Source organism: Mirounga leonina, unplaced genomic scaffold, assembly GCF_011800145.1.
Source record: "Mirounga leonina isolate KUSES-001 unplaced genomic scaffold, KU_Mleo_1.0 Mir_170, whole genome shotgun sequence".
Taxonomy (NCBI): domain Eukaryota; kingdom Metazoa; phylum Chordata; class Mammalia; order Carnivora; family Phocidae; genus Mirounga; species Mirounga leonina.
Genome location: NW_023270433.1, coordinates 12,163,105 through 12,174,805, shown reverse-complemented (window position 1 = coordinate 12,174,805; position 11,701 = coordinate 12,163,105).

Genomic DNA, 11,701 nt, shown 5'->3' with positions numbered 1-11,701 from the left:
TCAGTTGGTTGGGCGACTGCCTTCGGCTCAGGTCATGATCCTGGAGTGCCGGGATCGAGTCCCGCGCTGGGCTCCCTGCTCGGCAGGGAGTCTGCTTCTCCCTCTGACCCTCCACCCTCTCATGCTCTCTCTCTGTCATTCTCTCTCTCTCAGTAAATAAATATCTTAAAAAAATAAATAAATAAGGGTGCCTGGGTGGCTCAGTTGGTTAAGCGACTGCCTTCGGCTCAGGTCATAATCCTGGAGTCCCGGGATCGAGTCCCACATCGGGCTCCCCGCTCCATGGGGAGCCTGCTTCTCCCTCTGACCCTCTCCCCTCTCATGCTGTTTCTCTCTCGCTCGCTCTCTAAAAAAATAAATAAATAAAATCTTAAAAAATAAATAAATAAATAAATAAATAAATAAATAAATAAATAAAATAAAATTAAGATTTTCTTTTTTTTTTTTAAGATTTTATTTATTTATTTGAGAGAGTGAGCAAGAGAGAGAGCAGGAGCGGGGGGCAGGGGGAGGAGCAGAGGGAGAGGGAGAAGCAGACTCCCCACTGAGCAGGGAGCCCAATGTGGGGATTGATCTCAGGACTCCAAGATCATGACCTGAGCCAAAGGCAGACGCTTAACCGACTGAGCCACCCAGGCGCCCCAAAATTAAGAATTTCTGCCATCATATAATACCATTAGGAGAATAAAAAAGCATAGCTTTATTTATTTATTTATTTTTTTGCTAGTAGATATAAAGAAATACAATTGATTTTGGATGCTTTTTAAAAAAAATTTAAATTCAATTTAGGTAGCATATACTGTATTATTAGTTTCAGGGGTAAAATTTAGTGATTCATCAGCTGCATAAAACACCCGTGGTCATTACATCAAGTGCCCTCCTTAATGCCCATCACCCAATTACCCCATCCCCCCATCCACCGCCCCACCAGCAACCCTCAGTTTGTTTCCTTCAGTTAAGAGTTTCTTATGGTTTGACTCCCTATTTTCATTTTATATTATTTTTCCTTCCCTTCCCCTATGTTCATGTTTTGTTTCTTAAATTCTGCATATGAAACCATATGGTATTTATCTTTCTCTGACTGACTTATTTCACATAGCATAATACACTCTAGCTCCATCCACGTCATTGCAAATGGCAAAGTTTCATTCTTTTTGATGGCTGAGTAATATTCATGTGTGTGTGTGTGTGTGTGTTTATACCACATCTCTCTTTTTAAAAGATTTTATTTACTTATTTGAGAGAGAGAGAGAGTGAGCAGTGGGGAGGGACAGAAGGAGAGGCAGAGAGTCTCAAGCAGATTCTTCATTGAGTGCAGAACCTAATGTGGGACTCAGTCTCATGACCCTGAGATCATGACCTGAGCCAAAACCAAGAGTTGGAGGCTTAACCAACTGAGCCACCCAGGCACTCCTATACCACATCTTTATCCATTTATCTGTTGTTGGACATTTGGGCTCTCTCCATAGTTTGGCTATTATTCATAATGTTGCTATAAACTTTGGGGTGCATGTACCCCTTCGAATCTGTATTTTTGTATCCTTCGGGTAAATACCTAGTAGTGCAATTGCTGTATTGTATGGTAATTCTATTTTTAACTTTCTGAGGAACCTCTACACTATTTTCCAGAGTGGCAACATCAGTTTGCATTCCCAACATTGATTTTTATTTTTTATTTTTTAAATTAATTAATTAATTTTTTAAAATTTTGACAGAGAGAGACACAGTGAGAGAGGGAACACAAGCAGAGGGAGTGGGAGAGGGAGAAGCAGGCTTTCCGCAGAGCAGGGAGCCTGATGGGGGGCTCAATTCCAGGACCCTGAGATCATGACCTGAGCCGAAGGCAGACGCTTAATGACTGAGCCACCCACGTGCCCCGGTTGATTTTTAAATGCTGAACCAACTTTGCATTCCTGGGAGAAGCCTCCCTTGGTCATGAAGCCTTATCTTTTTTATATAGTGTTGGATTCAATTTGATAATATTTAAAATGGATTTTTGTGTCTATGTTCATGAGCGATATTGGTCTGCAGATTTCTCTTGTTAATATCTTTGGTTTTTGATTCAGGGTAATGCTGGTCTCAAAGTAGATTGGGAAGTGGTTAAACCTCTATTTTTTGAGAGAGCTTTCATAAAGTTGGTATTATTTATTCTTTAAATTTTTGATAGAAGTTACCAATGAAGCCATTTGGTCTTGGAAGTTTTGTTTTGGGGGAGGTTTTATTTTATTTTATTTATTTATTTATTTTTAAAGATTTTATTTATTTATTTGAGACAGAGAGAATGAGAGACAGAGAGCATGAGAGGGAGGAGGGTCAGAGGGAGAAGCAGACTCCCTGCCGAGCAGGGAGCCCGACGCGGGACTCGATCCAGGGACTCCAGGATCATGACCTGAGCCGAAGGCAGTCGCTTAACCAACTGAGCCACCCAGGCGCCCCTTGGGGGAGATTTTAAATTATGAATTTAATTTTTAAGAGATATCTTGAATTATTTCGATTTTCTTTTTTTTCCTTGAGTTTGTTTTCCTAAATTGTGTCTTTCAAGGAATTTGTCCATGGGTTGTTGAATTTATCAGCATAAAGTTGTTCATAATATTCCTTCATTATGCTTCTAATGTCTGTAGTACATGTAGTAATGTTCCTTCTGTCATTCTGGATATTGACATATTGGCTTTTTGTTTGAGCTTTAGCCACCCTGCCTTGTGCAATTGGGAGAGTGCTCTCAGGAGAAAAGCTAAAGTGACATGAATCTCGCCCAGTGTGTCCTTTATTGCAAGGTTAATTTCCATTTTCTACCTGCTTTTGCTTACACTCTAAAGCCTTCACACAAATATCTTCCCCTAGAGCTTTCTTCCCAATAATTTATAATTATTAATACGGGAGGGTCAGTCTGAGACAAGCCAATAATGATTGCCAATAATGGCAAATCAGAACTCCACCATCTTGCTATTTATTTTCTATTTGTTCTTCATGTTTTTTCTTCCTTTCCCCCCTCTCTTCTTGTCTTCTTTGGATTATTTTTTATTATTTAATATTTGTCCTTCGATTAGCTTGTTAGTTATAGATTTTATTTTTTTAAGTATCTCTATGCCCAATGTGGGGCTCAAACTCACAACCCTGAGATCAAGAGTCTCATGCTCTGCCAACTGAGCCAGCCAGGTACCCCATTTGTTAGTTATAGATTTTAAACTATTCTCTTAGTGTTTACCTTAAACATTACAATATACATCCCTTAAAGTCCAATATGTATTAACATTTTTTATGTAAATGTAAATGTTTACATTTAAGTGTAAACACTTGAACTCTATGTCCTTCCCGATTGACTTTTTTTAGATTATTTATTTATTTATTTGAGAGACAGAGAGTGAGCAGGGGTTAGGGGCAGAAGGAGAGGGAGAGAGAGAATCCCAAGCAGACTCCATGCTGAGCATGGAGCCCTATGCTGGGCTCAATCGCATGACCTGAGTGGAAACCAATAGTTGAACGCTTAACTGACTGAACCATCCAGGCACTCCTCCTTCTTGACTTTTGAGTTATAATTGTAAGGTATTATTTATTTATTTATTTATTATAGTATGTTCAGTTAACTACCATATAGTATTTTAATTCTACATGTATTTTAAACCTCATAAGACACCTTTCTTATTGATTTAAACAGGTGAAATTCATTTGAATGTATTCCTATTTTTACCCTTCCCACCTCATTTTATTTCTTCTTGGCATTTTGTACTTCCATCTGGGATCATTTTCCTCTTCCTTTATTGCGGAACTTCCAGAAGCATATGGTCATGCTCTTCTCTTCCCTGATTACTCACTCTGCTTTCAATATCCTGGCTGTTCTCTGACTAGCCCCTCACTGGTATCTTTAACTGGGAGTATCTCTCAGTTGTTTATTTTGGTTTTTCTTATAGGTTCTATTTTATGTCTTCCCTTCCCCCCCCTACAAAGATCTCTACGCTTTTTGTTTTCCTCTTCCCACCAGGAAGTCACTACCACTTTCCTTGGTGGCCAGTCTTCTCAGCCCATCAATCAAAAACTTCTCTCTGCAAGTTATTCTTGCACAGCACCCCAATTACCTACATCAGTGCAATACTTGCAACAATAAGCTGATGTTGAGAATATAGCAAAGAGAATTACTAATCCCATTTGGACCCAAGGAGAAGAAGAGTGCTTAGGGAAAGCTATCAGGGAGAACTCAGGTCTCAAAGGATGGCAACTAGGCATTAACTAAGTGGAGAATGGAAGTAAAGATATTATAATCATGGAAACATGGAGGTGTGAAAAAGCATTAAGTGTTCGTTGGTGCAGCATGGTTCAGAGTTTAGTATAGGGCCTGCATGGTGAGTACACAGCTTACATGCTACAATCTCCCCCTTCCATATCCATGGCAGACATTGCCAATCTATCACAGAGCATTGTTTCTCACTGGGACTGAGCAGAGGTTTTGAATCATTCTCAAATTAGCACTCCAGGCAGCTACTCTTAATTAAATAGTGGTGGCATAAGAGATGAAACCTCCCTGTTATTCTGGGAATGGGGTGATGATAGGTCATGAAGAGAAAAGAGGCTGGGGAGTTAGGCCAGACCCGGGCTGGGACCATGTTTTGATGATGGCATCAGTGACTGTAACCCCTTGGGGAGGCCATGAGGCTTTGGTAATGAAATATCAGAAAAATTTCAGTGTTCCTGGAGCTGCCGCTATGGGACCTGGTCTATGCTATAACCTTGTTAACTAAAGCCCCAGAGAAACTCCATTTGAGAATCTGCTGGCTACCTGGCTTTGGCACTAATTAGCCACTTAGAGAAGTTCTTTGTGGTTTAATTGACATCTGTGGTAAAAGTTTAGCTTCTAAGTGAGCTGTGATTAGGAATTAAGCTTGGTCTTTCAGTGGATCAGTCTTTTTACTGGAAACATAGCCTTTGGCTATTACTGACTCAAAGGGGCAGGAACAGAGGCCCTTTCTCAGCCTCATCTGCCCCCCTCCCAGTCAGACAAGCAGGGCATAACTAACTGGGTCTGGTCTGGAATTACACTTGGAATTGAGACATCAGGTTGGAGGGTGGGCCTTGCATGGCCACAGTCATCCCTTGTAATTTCCTTTGCATTGAAGGAGGTGTCTGTTTGCATTGAAGGAGGCGTATGATTGTCAGACGGGATTGATGAAAGCCCTGAGGCAGAAATGTGCCTGATGTGTTTGAGGAATAATAAAAGGGCAAGTGGACTGGACTGAATGAGCACAGAGAGGCAGGAAATGAGGCCAGAGAGGTCAGAGGGCCAGTTCACATAGGTAGGACCTTGTAGATCATTGCAAAGGTTTTGGTTTTAATGATGAGCCAGTTTTATCAATATTTTGTTGTCAACGCATTTTGATCTTATTTAAGAAACATCCCCCTAGCCCAAGGTCTAAAATATAACTACCTTTATTTTCTACAAAGTGTTGTGTTTTTTTAAGTCATGTTTTATGATACATAAAATACAATTTATGCATAATAAAATGTATCCATATTAGTATTCTGTTGGATGAGTTTTGACAAATGTATGCTAATTATGTGATAATTACAACCAAGACACAGAACATTTCCATCACCCTGTAAGTTTCTCTCCTGCCCTTCTGTAGTGATTACTCTTCTCCCACTCCTGGTTCTAGGCAAACACTGATCTCATTTTCCGTTTCCTTTTCCTGAATGTCAGATAAACAAAATTACACAATATGTAGCCTTTTTGTTTGTTTAGCTTTTTTCACTTTGCATCCTGCTTTGAGATTCATCCAAATTGTTGCCCATATCAGTAGGTCATTCCTTTGTACTGCTGAGTAATATTCATAATATTCCATGAATAGAGGTACCACTTGTTTATCTATTCATCACTCACTAGAATGTCTCCAGTTTTTGGCTACTGTAAGCCATGTGTAAACATGTTTCATTTCTCTTGGGGAAATACCTAGGAATGGGATTACCAGGTTGTATAGTAGGTGTATGTTAAATGTTTTAAGAAACTGTGAAACCACTTAAGCAGCTGCCAAAATAGAAAGTGGCTGTTCCATTTTGCAATGGATAGGATTTCCAGATGATCCCCTTACTAGAACTTGGTATTGATAGCGTTTTCAATTTTAGCCGCTTTAATGGATGTGTATTGATATCTCCTTGTGGTTTTAATTTGCATTTCCTGAATGACTAATAATGCTGAACGTCTTTTCATGTGCTTATTTGCCATCTGTATGATTTATTTATTCGTTTGTTTAAAAGGAATTGGCTAAGGCTGGAGACTGAGGGAAGAGTTGTAGTTCAAGTCCAAAGGCAGTCTGCAGACAGACTTCTTGCTCTGGGGAGGTCAGTCTTTGTTTTATTAATATCCTCAACTGATTGGATGAGACCCACCCACACTATGGAGGATAATCTGCTTTACCCGAAGTCCACTGATCTAAATGTTAATCTCATCCAAAAAATGCCTTCACAGAAACATCCAGAACAATGTTAGATCAAATATCTGGGTACCAGAGCTCAGGCAAGTTAACACAAAAAATTAACTATCATAGTTCCCTTCCTCTCAAATGTCCCCATCTTCATCTTCAACCTCTATTAATGGACAATACTGTTACCGCTATTAAAAACAAAAAATAAATAGAATTTTACATTTTGTCTGTAATATATATACAATCTATAATTTACATGTAATTTATAGTGTATATGTAAAAATATATATTTGTATTTATAAAAGAAATAATGTTTATGGTCAGAATCGGGACCTTTTATGAAGAAGCAAATTTTAAAAATCTATACTTCTGCTACCCAGAGATAGCCATTGTTTCTACATTTTGGTGGATTTCCTTCTCTGATTTAAACTTATTTATTATTTATACCAAGTCTTCTTTCTGAAGAGCGTAAGGCAGGTTTGAAGAATATATAAAATACAAGACAGGATAAACTGAAAATGATGTGAGATGCAATCAAAGAAGGAATAAACAAGGGTGGGGACATAAAATTGGGCCAGGGATGACTGTGAAAACACAGATTGCAATGACTGTTGTCAGGGGAAGGCCTCACTTTTGGCTCCAAGCTTCTGGTCAGTCACCGAGTTCACAGTGACCAAAGATAAAAATAAGCCAGTTGCTTACGTGAAATACTAACATCTGTATTCTAAGAACAGACACATTGCATGGGCTTTCTTTCACTCAGCCTCAAAATCGGCTTTTGGCAAGTTACACTGGTGCATAAAAATTCACATAGGCAATAATTTGGAGGCAAAAATAATACTGTCTAGATATTCAGGTCTCCAGTGATCCAGGCTGGCAAGAGTCTAATTTTAGATTTGGAGGGAAGTCTGGATGGGCTGCATATCCTCTGAGCAATCTTCCCTGAATGATTTTTCCTTTAAAATTTAAAAATGACACTAAGTGTCAGTGAGCTCTCAGTAGTATCCCCTGGTTGGTGCCTGAGATATGGCTGGTGTTTAATAATAACTTGAGTATTGGTGAGTCCTATTCAGAGTTGGCGATCAAGTAACACATTGTAGTACTGAGACCCGGGCTTGGGTCAGACAGATGTTCCAAAGCCCAACTCCCTAACTATAGTAACCATGTGGCCATAAACAAGTTATAAAACAGTGGACCAGGTGTCAGGGGATAATAGTAGTATTTACCTTTTTGGGTTCTTGTGGAAACTAAATAAGATAATACATGTAAAGTATTTAACACAATAACTAGTACAGAGTAAGTGTTCAATAAATGATATTATTATTATTATCCCTTTTTTTAGCTGAGGGACATAACAAGGACTTGTGCTTACAAAAGAATGCTATCAGACATCTGCTTCCAGGTGAGCTGAGGTAGCACCCACCAGATATACTCTAGGACCCAAGTAAATCTCAACCTTGGACTACTTAAATTTCATTTTTTAATTTTTTTAAATTAAAAAAAATTTTTTTTTAAGATTTTATTTATTTATTTGACAGGGAGAGACACAGCGAAAGGGGGAACACAAGCAGGGGGAGAGGGAGAGGGAGAAGCAGACTCCCAGCTGAGCAGGGAGCCCGATGCGGCGCTTGATCCCAGGACCCTGGGATCATGACCTGAGCCGAAGGCAGACGCTTAACGACTGAGCCACCCAGGCGCCCCTTAAAACAAAAACTTCTTACACGTGAATGTTTAGAGCAGTTTTATTCATAATTGCCCCAAATGGAAACTACCAGTAGTTGAGTGGATAAACAAACTTCGGTACATCCATACAATGGACTATTATTGAGTAACAAAAAGAAATGAATTATCAAGGGGCGCCTGGGTGGCTCAGTCGTTAAGCGTCTGTCTTTGGCTCCGGTCATGATCGCAGGGTCCTGGGATGGAGCCCCGCATAGGGCTCTCTGCTCAGTGGGGAGCCTTCTTCTCCCTCTTCCACTCTGCCTGCTTGTGTTCCCTCTCTCACTGTCTCTCTCTCTGTCAAATAAATAAATAAAATATTAAAAAAAAAAAAAGAAATGAATTATCAAGTCATGAAAAGAGAAAGAGAAACCTTAGATACACATTGCTAAGGGAAAGAAGCCAGTCTGAAAAGGCTACATACTCTATGATTATAACTATATGACTTTCTGGAAAAAGCAAAACTATAGAGAAACTTACAAAGATCAGTGGTTGCAGGTTTTGTTTGTTTGGTGAAGGGAGGAGATGAATAGGGGAAATACAGAGCATTTTTAGGGCAGTGAAACTATTCTGTACCCTGAGCCAATTGGTGTTTCCCTGGTAGGTACACATTCAGTTTTAGTATGGAGGAAACATGCCAAATTGTTCTCCAAAGTAAGGTAAATTATTCTCCTATGGGCACTGTCAAAGTCATTCATTGTTCCCTATACTGACCCACACTCAGGATTGCCAGACATATTTTTTTTTTCCTTGCCAATCTGTTGCGTGTGAAATATCATCTCACTGTGGTTTTGATATGTGTTTTCCTAATTATTCCTGAGGGTGAGCATAAACCGTCTTTTTGTAAATGATCTTTCTAAAATGATTTATATATTTTTCTTCCTTCTGAAAGAGCAGATGTTAAATATAATTTGACTTTAATGATGGGTCATGGCCTTTATAAAGACCCATCTTTCTTTGGGGTATAATAGAGTGTGGTCTTTGGGCATTTCGCGCTACAAACGAATAGGCCTAGTGGGAGGTGGGTAGAGGTAAAGAGCAAATCCGAGGAGAAGGAATCACAATGTAGTCAGTAGGTTTGGGAAGGGAAGTGGGAGAAGGAGCTGGAAATGTCACCAGGGTGCTGATACTTGTCCCCAGGTCTACTGATGATACATGGTAACAGCAATCAGGGGCCTGTTGGGGCAATTAGTGTGGAGTTAAAGCTGCTCAACTCTGGAACATTCTATTTCCTGTCTCTTACAGAGTCTCTCTCCTGGCGCATGTAGCTGGATACATCCTGGCATGGAGGGTCATTCCTAAATGCTGTTGCACAACATAGTACAGAGTCTGTTGCCTCAGATCACCTGAGAAGTCTGTTAAAATCCCTGGGCCTCTTTCTGGAGATTCTAGTCTGGGTCGGCTGGTCGGGGATGGGACCCCGAAGGCTGCATTTCTCTGTTTTCTAGATCTTTCTGAGAGTTTCCCCAGGAACTGCCTTGTTAAATAGGGACGTGCTCTTGTGCTCAGGCCTCCAAGTTATGAGGCTGCCCCTTGTGGGTTTGCAGCACGGAGGCATCTGACGCGAGACTTTTGCTGCTACCTCCCGTCTGGCCGGAAGGAAGGAAACTCGGCTGTATCCTGCTCCATCTCCATGGGTATGGAAGCTTTCCTAGGTGGCCAGAGCACAGTAAAAAAAAGACTACACCTGTGCATGACATTTTACTGATGGTTCAAGAAAGCTGAAAGAGAATGACACCACAGGGCGCCTGGGTGGCTCAGTCGGTTGGGCGACTGCCTTCGGCTCAGGTCATGATCCTGGAGTCCCGGAATCGAGTCCCGCATCGGGCTCCCTGCTCCGTGGGGAGTCTGCTTCTCCCTCTCCTCCTCCAGACCCTCCTCCCTCTCCTGCTCTCTCTGTCTCATTCTTTCTCTCTCAAATAAATAAATAAAATCTTAAAGAAAAAAAAAAAAGAGAATGACACCACAGAGACCACCTTATAAGGAAGGCACAGGCCCTAAATTCCCCTAGGAACTCTCACCAGGACAGGGGCTTCCTGTCTCAACTGGGACAAAAACATTTCACGCCCCACATCCCTGAGACAGAGGCCTTGTCATGCCTCGGGGTCAGAGCTGAAATGGCTGTGAAGACCCCTAGAAGGACAAGGTGTTCCCCTCACGTGTGTCTTGTCCCACAGCCCCCCTGTGCTCAGCCATCTATAATCAGTTTTTACAATTCAGAAGAAAGAATGAGTGGCTAATATAGATAACTCTCCAGAGAGCCTGCAACGCACAGATCATGAACAACTAAGAGTTTCAAAAGGCATCATTAGAATTTTTAAAAATGTATCTGAACACATGACTAGAAATTTAATAAATTACCAGAACCTCAGGCCAAAATGCATATTCTAGAATTGAAATAGGGTTCTAGTAAACAACTGAGAAAGTTCGTTGCCTGGGTAGCTGGGCTTTGAGAAGCCCCTTGAGGGAGTGTAACGTAAGCCCTGATGGTTTTTTTTTTTTTTTTTTTTCCGTTTTTGGAGCAAGTGTGTGACTTAAGGTTGGATCACCTTGACACCCATTTCAAAGAAACATCCACATCAGATAAACATACTGTCAGCCACAGGACCAGATAAAGAGACAGGGCACCTCCCCCGGCGGAGGCTCCTTCGTTTTAGATGTCTTGGTTGATTTCGATAAACGGGCCATTTGGGCCACTTGTCTTTTCTCTTCCCTTGCTGTAAATTCCTGCTCTTATGTTTTAAATTCACCAACCAAGAGTGAGCCCACTGAAGCCCTAGGCCCCCTCCCTCTGCCCCAGTGAAAGCAGAACCCCAGCCCTGTGTTTCTCTTTGTCTTTCACTCTCTGCCTGCTGCCTTGCTGTGGGCCCCGGGCGTGCTGTGTGATTTCCAGGTCTTGTAAGTAATAAGCCTTTATTTTTTCAGTGTTTCCTGATGATTGATGCTGAAAGGTGTCTTGCAATCATAGTAAGGACCACAAGCGTTGGTCCAGTCATAACACTGGTTTGGAAATAGGGGGATGTCTATGGGAAGCTCACTGGGGCCCAGGTGAGTGTCACAGATATTTCTAGTTGATAGCATTGCTATTGATTGGCTGAGACCAGCACCAAACAGACAGGCTTGGGAAACTGTTTCTGTCTCAAGGAACAATCTGCAAGAAGCTCTCCGAAACTGGATGTGATTGTGGGGTTCTCTGAGGAGGCCTGAGACATAGGATGAGGAGGTGGCAGGCAGAGGCCACCTTTATACTGACAAAGGTCAGGAGGGAAGAGAGGGAAAATGAGGTTGTCTCATCCACAGGCTCAGAGAAGCACGGAATTTCTTCCCCCTGCAGGTGAGGACTGAGCCAAGCAGGTGACCAAGATGGTCTCACCATTGTCCTCAGCTTGACTCAATGGTAGCCTTCTTCCTGACTCTGAGGCCCTGACCTTCCTTTTCATAGAAAATTTGTAGCTGTAAATGCTTTTTTTTTTTTTAAAGATTATTTATTTATTTATTTATTTGAGAGAGAGAGAATGAGAGAGAGCACATGAGAGGGGGGAGGGTCAGAGGGAGAAGCAGACTCCCTGCCG